The 14,457-nt window shown below is 38.3% G+C and overlaps 1 protein-coding gene across 2 annotated transcripts in view; it reads left to right on the plus strand.

Annotated features, from left to right (window-relative positions):
* Positions 1-14,457, plus strand: part of grin2aa (glutamate receptor, ionotropic, N-methyl D-aspartate 2A, a) — a 311,778-nt gene that overhangs the window by 185,309 nt on the left and 112,012 nt on the right. The window lies entirely within an intron of this gene.

The following is a 14,457-nucleotide window of genomic DNA, read 5'->3' on the forward strand; positions in this document are numbered from 1 at the left end:
ACTTTCTTGCACGGTAGCGACACCATCTTCAAATTTGACTTATTTACCCAAACTTTGATAATCAATTAATATATCAATTAGTTAGTTTGAATAACCAAGTAATAGATTAATGTGTTGCAGAATAAATTTTAACATGTAAAGCAAATAAACAAGTATTTATACTTGCAATAATATTTATTTTGGCTTGCTAAGATTACACTTTCCAAAACAGCATTAAATGTGAATACAAAATAAAGTGAGTGTTTGTTCAAACTATGCAGGATTGCACATTCATTTCACAAGAGCAATAAATGCATTTAAAAATGAATTAAAATACCTGATCTTAGCCTCAAACGATATAAAAAAAATAAAATAAATGAGGATCTAAGTACAATAAAAGAACAACTGGCTAGCTGGCAAAGCAAAAGTCCGCTAAATAAGATAAGATAAATAATATAATATAGTTCTAAACTAAATAACGAATGCATAAACAAACATATTCGCTCAAACAAAAACACACCTTATTTTGTCCTTGACAGAGAGCAGCTGGATTCAGCCTTGTTGGACAAGTTATGGGATATTAACTTTTGTCACTAGAGGGCAGTGTATCCACCCAAATCAATAAAACTAAATGCAACACTTTCAAAACAAACCATTACAACGTCACTCTAATTAAACAAATCCTGAAAGAAGCAAAATTTGATTTGAAGATTTTTTTTTTCTAATCGAATTACTCGATTAATAGTTGCCACGCTTTGTGTGTGTGTGTGTGTGTGTGTGTGTGGGGGGGGTTCTCTCCTTGGCAGCTCAGCCTGTTTACAAAGAGGCAGAGGTGCGAAAACCGACAAGTACAATATGAAACTTTCAATAAATGAGCAGACGGTTAAACGATTAAACGACTAAGCGTGCACTTTATTTGTATTAAAAAATATAATAATAATAAACATGGATTCAGTTCAGTATCGGCATCCGCTCATACCACACAGCCGCATGGATCGGTATCGGGAGCCAAAAAAATGGTACTGGTGCAACACTAGTCACATTACTGTAATATAATTTAATATTGCATTAGTAATCTGTCATATACAGCTCATTTTCAGTGAACATACAAACACAAAAGGTGTTTGTTTTCCATCTCTTTCTATTGTAAGACTTGTATACATAGACATATGGCTCAAATTTTTATATCGTCAAATTGTTTGAATTTTCAGGACGAGTGACTTGCCGACAGAAGATTAATTTATTCAGCAATGATCTTGACATTGCTCCAAAGTTATTGTACTCACAAGGTATATTTGATTGCTTTAATGTCATGTCTTACAGTTCTCCCTTGAGGTATGGTATCCAGGGATGGCAATGATATTTTGTTGATACAGCAATCATTTCTTTATTAAATTTTTAAGTATTTCTCTGGGTGCAAAAACAATTTAAAATGAATGTATCGTGACAAGGCAGCACTGAGTTGCATGTCAGCCTCACAGCTTTCAGGTCAAGGGTTCAATCCCTGGCACTGGTCTTTCTTTGTCGAGTTTGCATGTTCCCCTTCTTCCTGTAGGGGTTTTCTCTGGGTGCTTTAGTTAACACTAAGAATGCAGCAATATTTTTGCGTATTGAATCAAAGAGGACGTAATCAAATGGTTCAATATGGTTAACACTAAGGATGCAACAATATTCGGTTTTATATTGAACCATTTGATACGTTATCTTCGATTCAATACGCAAAAATATTTGATGCAAATGAAAAGCTCCCAAAATGTATTTTCCGATTTTGTTCTCGTGCGCTCGCTAATATGCCCGGGGTGCATCGAAAACTGAGGGCTGTGCCTTGAAAAGGTTTGAGACAGCTCCTCCCTGCGAGCAGCCCTCATCCTCTCTTCCCCAAACTGCGTGGAGGGTGGAGTGAAGCATGCTGCATTTGTTTGTGGCAGAGGTAACAGACATGACAATCATGGCTAGCAAGGAAAGACAGAAGTTTGAGGAGGCGGCTTCAGCGTAGTACAGATCCGCTGTATGGCGACATTTTGGGTTTGCTGATATGGTATTCCCTCTCGTACATATTTCACAAAGACTGTCTTCCCGGATGTTTACAACGAAGTCCACCAAAACATTGTTACCGACTTGGCTGCTACATAAAACCTCGCTTTGACAACAGACAGCTGGACACTGAGAGCTACCTCACGGTTACATGATAAACAATGAACGGCAAATTACGAGCTTTGTACTTCAAATTCGTCCCGTTTATGAAAGTCGATTTTCATATGCTGCTGTTGTGCAGTAATGAGCAGACATGAGTTCTGTGGCGTTTGATAACTTTTTTAATGCTCCGACAACACTAGATATCGTCAAATAGCAAACTAGATGTGCTACGTTAGATCCCTCCAAGTCCCATGCCAGTGGCTACATGAGCCCAGAGTGATCATGGGACACGTAGTCCATATACTACATAGTTGAATTAAAATCTGCCATGACTGAATGGAAGTTAAGCTGGCCAAATCAATCCATGCCAGTGACTATAGATGGTGCTGCAAATTAATTAGTTAATTCAGTAAGTGACACATTTGGACTCGGACCACAAATAGGATGTTTTGCCTCACAGTACAAACAGTAAAGATTGTTCTCAGCACTTTTATACAAAATTTCTTCAGATCAGTAAGTGAGCCATAAATATTATGCACTAAAATGCATGTTTATATAATGGCAATTTTATTTTTGCTTATTAGCAAAATTAAAAAAATAAATAAATAAATAACACTTGTATTTTTTGTTTTAGGGCATTAAATGTATTGAATCGAAAATCGTGTCCCTCGTATCGAAAATTGTACCGAACCGTGACTTAACTGTATCGTTGCATCCCTAGTACACACCCACACAACTAAAAAATTGCATTTTTGGCTGAACATTATAAATAGTCTCTAGGTGTGAATTTGAGTGTGATAGGCCATAAATTAAGGCAGTTAGGCAGCTGGGGTGGGCTCCAGCACGCCTGTGACCCAGCAGAATGAATGAATGAATGGATGAATACGGTGATAAATTAAGGGCTTTTTTTTTCGTGACTAAGCTTGTAACTTATTTTACTTGTACATCAAATGAGTCAAATTACCACTGTATCAGTATTCAAAAGCAAAGCATACAGTAAATATCTACCTCCTCTCTACACAAGGCCATAGAGTTTGGTATTGAGCAATAGTATGCGCATTGTTGCCATTGTGAAGAATATTACAATTTATTTCGTGTTTCAATTTCTAGCACCCGCAATTTGTTTTAAAAACCACAATTGTATAGTTTATAAAGGGTTCAATTCAATTCAATTTTATTTGTACAGCCCTATATCACAACAAGGTTGTCTCAAAGGGCTTTGCAGAGGCAATATGATACACAGTCAGAAACAGTAGATGAATTAATAAAGTTCAAGTCCTGAGCATTCCCCATCCTTAGACCCTCCATGTCGGCAAGGAAAAACTCCCAAAACCCTTCGGGAAAAATTTGAAACATTGGGGAGAACCAAAGTCAGGAAAGATCCACTCCCAGGACGGACAGGCTATAGATGCACCAGGACTGATTATTAGCAGCAGGAGGTCCAATTTGTAGAGATGCAATGGAATAAAGAAAGAAGAGGAGGTTCATCTACCCAGATGATCCGGGGGGGACAGTGAGGATGTCCATCTAGCCAGGGGTCAGGATAGTCAGGAGGCTGCGGCTGAAAAATAGCCTCTCCCCAGAGGGGAAAGGGGACACCGGGTGACTAGTGATGAAGAGACTAGTCAACTAGATATTAGAATTAGAAAAGAGAAATAAAGTAAGACAAGTGGTAAGTAGAGTGAGGAAAAGGGGATAGGACTCAGTGGCTGAACTTCCCCCAGCGTTATAGCTTCTAGTGCAGCTTAGACTGAACTTTGAGTCTAGTCCAATTTCAACTAGCCTGACCATAAGCTTTGTCAAATAGGAATGTTTTTAGTCTAATCTTAAATGTACAGACTGTGTCGGCTTCTTTAATACTAGCTGGAAGCTGATTCCATAAGACAGGAGCTTGGTAGCTAAAGGTTCTAGAGCTTACTGTACTTTTAGAGACCCTGGGAACTACCAGTAGACAGTAGGGTGAACATAATATACGGTCAATAACCAAATATAACGCGCACTTTTCCTCTAAAAATGCACTTGTAAAGTCATGGGTGTGCATTATACACAGGTACAGGGATGGAGACAGAAATATTCACCATGATTCATGTTCCAGTGTCAGCATGGACCAGCACAATATTATCTGATCCGAACGACCGTGATATAATAATCAACTTTCATGTTGTAAATAATTGTTTTCATGATGATATTTTTCAAATCTAATAAAATTAAAATGCTTTTGTTGTACTATTCGTCTATTATTTACTGGTACATTATTCTTACCTTGTTGTCACAACATGCCGGCTTATTGACACGGCCATGTTGTCTTGGAGAGAAAGGTAAACGCTCCGTATAAATGTTGACCGTGTGGCGAGCTAGGACAAGAGTCTGAGAACCAGTGTCGAACCACGGAGCCAAGCCGTCTTGTTTTATTGACACTGAAACTTACAAAGAGACAACGTATATATCTTGCATGCAACTCGTGGGAGACGTCTGTTTACTTCCGGTGCTCTGACAAATTTTGAAACCTATCAAAAATTGTTTGCGGTTCTGCGCATACACGTAATGTTAAAAATGGCCACGAATGCAGCGATTCCAAAGTAAACACTACAAACTTTTTTAAAAGAAAGAAATATTTACTGAATTTTGATCATGGAAAGACATTTAGAAAAGTTCTCCTCAGACACATCCTACCATGTTAGATGCACACAACAACTGCGCCAAGCTCTCTCACTGTTAACGACTTCGCCATGTCTTTAAGCATTAATTTACGTCGTTTTCGTGTTGCACATGTATGTTTATGATCTAACTAGTTTATTTAGCACCTTTGGATAACATTGAGAGTCCAACTGAATGTAAAAGAGGGCTTTTTGACCACTACAAAAGCTTTGGGAGCAAAATTTTATAAGGGAAAAAAATTTTGACAGAACACCGGCAGTTCCCTTAATTAAACTCTTCCCCCCGGGAACTACACGACTTGCCAACATTAGTTCCACAGGTGAATTCTGTTAAAATTTGTTACAACCGCTCACTTTGTAAAAATTATTACCGTATACTGTGAGCAATTTTACCGCAGAAAATGAATATACGTATATATATATATATATATATATATATATATATATATATATATATATATATATATATATATATATATTTTTTTTTTTTTTTAAATCTTGGACAAAAGAAATAAAAAATGCAGATTTTACCATCACGGTATATGACGTCACCATTTTGTTTCGGTAATACTTCACTCTGATTGGTCGAATGATTTCCGTGAGTTTGTTTCGTTTGTACTGTGACTGCTCTGTCCGATTACTGGTAAGAGACGTATAAAAGTTCAAGGCACGAGACGAGGGTGCACTTTATACACGAGTACAAGACTTTTCCCTACATTTTACAGGTACATTTCAGGTGCGCGTTATACACGGGTGCGCGTTATATTTGGGTATTTACGGTATGGTGGAAATGACAGCCACATGGTTATTTAAAGCTCAAATTGATTACACACCTTGTTGGAAATGTTGGATGTGGGAATTTCTTTGTTTCTCTGTTACTCCTACAACAGTCATTTTCACCGTTGTCCTCCCTGTTAATGATAGAACATTCTACCCTGTTTAAGTAGAGCATAGCAAGATGCAATAACAGGACGCAAGAAAAAGCGCCAGAGCTTAAAGGAAGGAGGAAGAGTGGGAGTGAGAGAGAGAAAAGAGGCTGATAAGGAGGTGAATGAGAGTTGAGGAGGAAGTTTGTGTTTTAGGCATTGAGGACAGGGAGGGAAGCAGAGGAATGGATACAAGGGTAGTGGTGGGATGTTGCGCTATAAAATTGAAGAGGCCCTTGATGAATCCTTCTGTTCCTCCTCTCTTCTGTTACCCCTTATCCACTAATGTCTGCAATTCTTCGAACCTTTTCGAGCTGTATTGCAGGCAATGGGAAATGGTGTATGTCTTTCCGGCTTGGTCCGTTTTGCGATATGACCGACAAGACACACGTGTACCCATTCGACACACATGGAGCCACCTCACAATATTATACAGTATTTTGAAGATAAGCTTTGTTTATAGAGGAAAATGAGAACACATAATTCTCAATCAGGACATTAAAGTATTGTAAATCTGAGCCAGCTGACTTTATTTTCACGCTTAGTTGCCTCAGGTTGTTTCCCAGGTGATAAGGGGCCACAGATGGCTCTGTCTGGTTGAGAGAACTCAGCCAATGAGCCCCTATGGCCTGGACTTGAGAAACATAATTGGTCAAGCCGAGGTCACCCCTGTGGGCCATTAAAAAAATTTAGTATGTCAATGGCCAGTGGAGATATAGGGGAATAAGGTTAACACACATAAAATGAAAAAGTAATGCAAACAAATACATCAAGATTTAAGTATCTAAAAAAAAGTATTTTTTTTTAAGTAGTAGGAGCGATCTTTTTAAGATTTCGCAGTTGTTCATATTCTTTGTTGCTGTGCCTGTATCCAAGTTTCGAAAAGCCACATGTAGGTCAGTTCTACACAACTAGAAACTACTGTTCTTCTGCGGTTCTGGAAGTAGTCTCGTAACCAGAAAATTTCATAAATAGAGATATGTTTTACATGTAAATGCCCTAATATTTTCCAAGCACTACTGACACGGCACATTAAATTTTATAATTGGGGTAAAACCGGAATAAAACATAAGCCAAACACACTTGAAACATTCCATATACCTGACCTGACCTAACCTAACCTAACCTAACCTAACCTAACCTAACCTAACCTAACCTAACCTAACCTAACCTAACCTAACCTAACCTAACCTGACCATTAATACCTGTAATGAAGTAGTAGATGATAGAACAAAATGCAAATAAAAAAATATATCTTACGTTTATACTGAGGCAAAGTCCTCGTTTAGAGTGAGGCAATGTCCTCTTTCACGAGATTGATGGTGCCTATCGCCTATCTCACTCTTCGTGCCACATAACGCGAGGATACCTACGCTCTAATGTGCTACTAGTGTAATGTGATGTAAAAATGAACCGTCTGTCGGCTTTAAGGGTGCCATCGATAGAAAGACGTAGTTATAATTATATGTTATAGTTATAATAATTTCAGATTAAAACCTTTCTAAATGTTTTCGTTTTAATAAAATTTGTAAAATTATTTTAACTCTTAGGTCTCCATTGTTGTTGATGTCACAGGGTGGTGACGTCACATGGACACGCTGCCGGACTTCCACAGTGTCACTCTTTAACTACATTAACATGTCCTTGTTTCTGCCCTTCCAATTTGAACCTGAGTGGAACATTAATGTGAAGGACAGCAAAAGGGAGTTGAATAGTGTTTATGTGTCAAGTTCACTAGTGACAGCACTTTCCTACTCTAGTGACGAGAGCAGGAGAGAGTTTGATGTCAAAAACCATTTGCAGATCTTCACGGTAAACTACTGTGTGATCCAACTTATTCCAATATCATTATGGAGATAGTTAGCATCCGGAGCTGCCGTGTGCTTTACATATGATTAGTGAAACACAGCAGTTTTGATTATTTTTGCTAATAGCCCAGGGCCGTGCATCACAACACACGAAAACGTTTGCCTCTACCGAGACGTCTCATGGTGTCTAATGACATCATACCTTATTCTTATCACGTAAAAGCAGATGTCCAGATTGTTGATCATCCTGCCGGTTGCTTCCCGGTGAATAAGCAACAGGTAAAACAAATAAATGTATTAATGCCCAACAAATTATAATGACGCCTTATTTTGCGCGTGACGTGCTCTTAACGAGCAACGTCACTCTTGTGCGTCGGAAGTCGTCTCCACAACAACACAGATGGTGAGCGGGAGAGCCGAGAATATGTTCCTATCCGTGGTAAATTCAGTTTTAAATGACCAAAAACAACAAGAGGCTAAAACCAACAGTCTGTCTCACGCTAACCATGTTGAATAAACTTCTCCGATCTCCTCATATGTTTACGTCCTCGCGCTAGAGTTTGTCGCTTTACCAACGTCACATCCACCCATTGCTGATTGGTCCACTCCGCTGTGTGTTTGCTGTGAATTGCTCTGCCCTGGGAATTTGATAGCTGTAACATCAGTGAGTCTGGAGTTCCAGGCTACAATGAAAAACTCCCCATTGACACCTTGTGGTGTATTTAAATCACTACCTTAGATAGTTAGAGCGACACTGCGGAAGTACGGCAGGGAGCCCATGTGACGTCACTTTCTGCGACGTCAACAACAATGGCGAGCTATTAGTTTTTGTTTTTTTTTTTATATAAAATTTTACAAATTTTATTAATCAAAACGAAAATATTAAGAGGTGTTTTAACATCAAATTATTATAACTTGTACTAACATTTATATTTTAAGGACTACATGTCTTTCTATCCGTGGTACCCTTTAAAGAAAACACGACGAGCCTTGTGCTCATACGTATGGCTCAGTCACCCCCACATTGCGACTGTGCATGTCATCATACTGCGACACCCAAATTAAAATGTCATCAATAATAGGCCATTAAAAGACCGGAATTCTATTACTAAGCATGATGGGGAATATTGTGGCCAATGGGGCAGCAGAATCTGCAGAAAACAGGAAATACATATGTATCTTTTACAGTACTGTATCGTATTTTTTTCACTTGTAACCTGAATTTTTTTCTTAACAAGAAGCAATACTTTCCCGTTTCAATGTGCCGTAACCTGAAAATAACATTTCTAGAGACTTTTAGAAGTAGAGGTACCACTGTACATCCGCAATAACATTTTTTTCATCATGCATAATCCAACAGCTCCAATGAAATGGCTTCCTTTATTGATAATGTGAGATTAACTCTGTTAAGCAAGACTGTTAACTCAATCACTACCAAACACCTCTAAACAATGTTTTTTATGATGTTCAAATGCTTATAATTAAAAAAACTAAAGAGGAGAAACTTTTTTTATGATGGGAATATAATCTTTCTTTTTGTGAGTTCTGTGTTCATGTAGCCACAAAACACAATATTCTGTGGCGCTTGAAAGATGGGGATGTCTTGTGACATGTTTGGCAGTAAATGAAATAATACACTTCTCATTTAAGTTCATTGAATTGTTGTACCTAATGTGTGCAAACATGGGATGGAGAGTTGTGGTAAACTCTAAAGAAAATACAATAGAATCACTATGAATGCCTTGCAGCATGAAACCTACATTTTCTCTTGAATGCATCAGATCATACAGTGCATGAGCACATTATAAACACCCTGATTACTATCACTTCTCTCAGTTACTTAAAAAATGCATTAAAACGTTTTTAAGTATTTTGTATATGGATGACAAAAACAAAAACAACTCTGGATATGTAATTGAATATTTACAGCAAAGCTGTGTACATTATTCTCAGACAAAAATGACAGGTAAAGACAGCAGCAAAATTGATGAGCTCAATTATTAAATTTTATCCTGAGCAGTGTTAAAAATGGTTTCTAAATTTCTGTGAAATAATCTCTTGAATTTTACTTTTTGTCAATGCGAACCTGAAACATATACTATGTATGGATGTCCCGATCCAATCAAGTGATCGGAAATCAGGCTGATCGCGCCATTTTTCAAAGGATTGGAATTGGGTGAAAAGGATCGGGTTTTTAACCAAAAAATATGTATTATGTTTTTCTGATTCATGCTCGTACAGCGCCACACTCTCCCTCCTGCTAAGCAGTGTGACCAAACTGGCCAGTGCAGCTGATGTTTGGTACTTGAAGTTAACAATGATTGACAGTTTTGGGCACAGCAAAATCACGAGTGCTAATTTCACTCAAATAGAGAAAACACTTTTTCTGAGATTATATAGATAACTATCATGGATCCTGAGGTAATGTTACACTTTGGAAAGTGTTATTATTTTAACTCATTAGTTGCCTTAAATATTTGACACTGTCAGTGTTGCTTAATAACACATTAAGTTTGCTTTTAACACTAAACTGTGATAGTCCTTTTCACTCTGAGTTTTTTTTTTTTTTTTTTACATTCATGGTGTTGTTTATGACACATAAAGTGCATTTTAACAACAGGAATGTTAATTTTAAATATTCATTGTGATGTTGTCAATATTCTGGATGAGTGGGGGACCCAAGCGCAGAAAGCGGGCCAATTTGGTAATTGTACCCTGCTGTGTTGCTCGCGAGAGATAACAGAGGGACTTTGCAACACCAAAGAAAACATAGAAGTTAGGCTTACTTTTTATTAGTGATGCACAATAATACATTTTTCAACCGATACCGATTTCCTCCTCGTTCCAGCCGATAACAGATAATGTCAAGCCGATAATTCTAATAAAATATACATTACAGTTCAAAAGTTTGCACATAATGAAAAATCCCATATGATACATTATGGTTCAAAAGTTTGGGGTTGCTTAGACCTAAAACTTTTGAACGGTAGTGTATATGTAAAATTTTAAAGTATACACAAGAGCAAATATTACTGTGCAAAAATAGAATTTATTGCTCTTTTTTTCAACATCAAAAAAGTAGTTTATTCCAACATCTAAATAATGACAGATTGCTTGACATTGTGTAATGGTAAACGTTTGGCAACAATTACTACAGAGTAAATACCTAAGTTGCACAAAAAATGCCTTTAAAAGTAAGCTATTCATAACATATATAACATTACTGCGCTGCAAAAATACACCTCCTTAAAACTCTATTCTATTCTATTCTATTCTATTCTATTCTATTCTATTCTATTCTATTCTATTCTATTCTATTGGAAATAAGTGAAATTATCTGCCAGCGCTTCAAGTATATTTCACTCACTTAGATTTCTTGAAATAAGAAAAATAGCTAGCTGAAAGTAAGGTAAACAGCCTTATTTTAAGTAATAAATTATCATATTTAATCCTAAAAAACTTGTTTGTCAGAAATGTTCATTATTCAAAAATAGGTATGGTTCAAAACTTAATTGTGAGCATTTTTTTTTTGATTTAGGTGAAAAATGACTGATTTTTTTTAGATGTATGGACTCAATAAGAAAAAATGGAAATATTTACTTCAAGTAAGTGGAATAATCTGGCGCATTCATCTGTTAACTATTCTTTAACACTCAAACCAAGATGGAGAAAATTATTCAACTAGATTTAAGAAAAATGATCTGATTAAGACGTTATAAATTTGCAGCAGACCGAATGCATTACTGACTGAATGACTGACTTCTTGTGAGTGTGGTTTGGTACATGTTGAAGTTATCATCTAGCCACTGTTCCGTCATGGTAAGCAAGCTCATTTGACATCACTTGTCCAAATGCCCGTGGTGAAACTGATGTGATCGGCATGTTGTTCACGAAGAATGGTGGTCGTATAAACTGCATTATTTTTTCATCCGGGGCTTTGGCTCTCCGGTCACTTCGGTAAAAAACGTCTCACGTCCGACTGAGCCTTGCATCTCCTCTCGCCTGTGCTCTTCAGTACGTCTGGCAACAAAGTGAGCAGTCGCGCCAGGCCTCAGTCTAGCCGTGGTGCTTAATGAGTTGAATCGGAGATTAGTGGCGGCGGCGCTGTCGTCAAAAGCGTCTCCTATCGTCAGAAGCCTCGTAACTTAGCTTAGTTCATGTTTGTTTCCATTAGCTTCAGCCTACGCACTAACAGCAGCCCCGTATTCTTTCCAAAAATCTTTGTGATGCAGCTTTAAATGCTGATCAGTTTAGTGAAGTTGAATGAGAACGGTTTCTTTCCTCCTCGTGGAACTCCTGCAGTGCATGTTTTGCAGATGCTGAGAGTGTCTTTTGTTTCACACACAGAAAAATCAACCCACGCTGGTGACTGAGCCTCCATGATATCCAACTGCCTCCAGCGTGTCGTGTAACACGTCACTCATGCGACAGGGGCATCTGAGGGGGGAGGGGGTTGAGGCGGAGTTGCTGAATTGGTAACGCGTCACTCATGCGACAGGGGCTTCACAGGAAGGAGGGGTTGAGGAGGCGGCGGTGCAGAACTGGATAAAACTGCTTTAATCGCGCACATTTGGAGGCTAAATCAAGTATATAATTATCGGATTGCATTACCGGTTGAATAAAATTTAGTCTGGATTATCTGTGTAACTTCATAATTGCCATTATCGGCCGATAATTATTGGTAACAGATATTATTGTGCATCTTTACTTTTTATACACCATTTATTCAACCGAACACACCTCACCTATTTACAGATAAAACTACTTAAAGTCGTGGTTTCACTGCACTGGTTTTCACCAGTGTTCAACTGGCTGTTGAGTTTGGTGAGTTTTAAATCATTCTGAGGGGGTCAAAGTAGGGCTCAAAGCGTCGGCGGGACAAAGAATGACTGCTAGGGGGCGCTACATAGTGTATTTGGAATTTATCTTTACACGTTATGAAAGATTGCACCTATCTTGACCTGCCTGTCGATTTTGGTGCATTTTGAAGCATTCTAAGGTGGTCAAATTGAGCTCAAAGGGGCTGCAGAACAAAGAATAACTATAATAATAATAATGAAAGTGAGGAACCACAATAGATTACCTAAAAAAAAAAAACATAGTCACCTGCATGTCCATACTGTTCAGTTATGGTTGTGTTCTAAGTCAAATAAATCAACTTTTATTTGTTTAGACCAAATCACAACAACAGTTATCTCAAGGAGAAAACAAAACATGTTTTAAGGTGAAGTAGCCCTACGCTGGATTTCCACCTACTTGAGCAAAGTAGCTTTTTTTTTTGGTTTTTTTTGCCCCCTCCCCCCTGCATCCTGGTAACACCACTGGTCCATGGTATGCTGAATGTGACGGTGTGCGTGAATGGTTGTGTCCAGCACCCCTGTGACCCTTGTAAGGATAAGCGGAGATGAATGAGAAGATGAATAGAATACATAAGAAGATGAATGAATTATATGAAGTTATGGAGGGTGATTAAAAGTATGGTGTTAAAGTGATGCAACAAAAAATGTGGGTGCACCTACATTTTGTGCTGGCGCACCTTAAAAGAATAGTTAGGTGCACCAGTGCCAAACCAATGCAAATAAAAACTGTGGAACCATGGCAATGTACAGTTGTGGTCAAAAGTTTACATACACTTGTGAAGAACATAATGTCATGGCTGTCTTGAGTTTCCAGTTATTTCTACAACTCTGATTTTTCTCCGATAGAGTGATTGGAACAGATACTTCTTTGTCACAAAAAACATTCATGAATTTTGGTTCTTTTATGACTTTATTATGGGTGAACAGAAAAAAGTGATCACATCTGCTGGGTCAAAAATATACATACAGCAGCGCTAATATTTGGTAACATGTCCATTGGCCATTTTCACTTCAATTAGGCGCTTTTGGTAGTCATCCACAAGCTTCTGGCAAGCTTCTGGTTGAATATTTGACCACTCCTCTTGACAGAATTGGTGCAGTTCAGTTAAATTTGATGGCTTTCTGACATGGACTTGTTTCTTCAGCATTGTCCACAAGTTCTCAATGGGGTTTAAGTCAGGACTTTGGGAAGGCCATTCGAAAACCTTAATTCTAGCCTAATTTAGCCATTCCATTACCACTTTTGATGTGTGTTTGGGGTCATTGTCCTGTTGGAACACCCAACTGCGCCCAAGACCCACTCTTCGGGCTGATGACGTTAGGTTATCTTGAAGAATTTGAAGATAATCCTCCTTCTTCATTATCCCATTGACTCTCTTTAAAGCACCAGTTCCATTGGCAGCAAAACAGCCCCACAGCATAATACTACCACCACCGTGCTTGACGGTAGGCATGGTGTACTTGGGGTTAAAGGCCTCACCTTTTCTCCTCCAAACATATTGCTGGGCATTGTGGCCAAACAGCTCGATTTTTGTTTCGTCTGACCACAGAACTTTCCTCCAGAAGGTCTTATCTTCGTCCATGTGATCAGCAGCAAACTTCAGTCGAGCCTTAAGGTGCCGCTTTTGGAGCAAGGGCTTCCTTCTTGCACGGCAGCCTCTTAGTCCATGGAGATGCAAAACACGCTTGAGTGTGGACACTGACACCTGTGTTCTAGCAGCTTCTAATTCTTGGCAGATCTGCTTTTTGGTGATTCTCGGTTGAATCTTAACCCTCCTGACCAATTTTCTCTCAGCAGCAGGTGATAGCTTGCGTTTTCTTCCTGATCGTGGCAGTGACAAAACAGTGCCATGCACTTTATACTTACAAACAATTGTTTGCACTGTTGCTCTTGGGACCTGCAGCTGCTTTGAAATATCTCCAAGTGACTTTCCTGACTTGAGTCAATGATTCGCAGATACATGTATGTATATTTTTGAGCGAGCAGATTTGATCACTTTTTCTGTTAACCCATAATAAAGCCATAAAAGAACCAAACTTCATGAATGTTTTTTGTGACAAAGAAGTATCTGTTCCAATCACTCTATCAGAG

The sequence above is a fragment of the Corythoichthys intestinalis genome, chromosome 16 (assembly GCF_030265065.1).
Source record: "Corythoichthys intestinalis isolate RoL2023-P3 chromosome 16, ASM3026506v1, whole genome shotgun sequence".
Lineage (NCBI taxonomy): Eukaryota > Metazoa > Chordata > Actinopteri > Syngnathiformes > Syngnathidae > Corythoichthys > Corythoichthys intestinalis.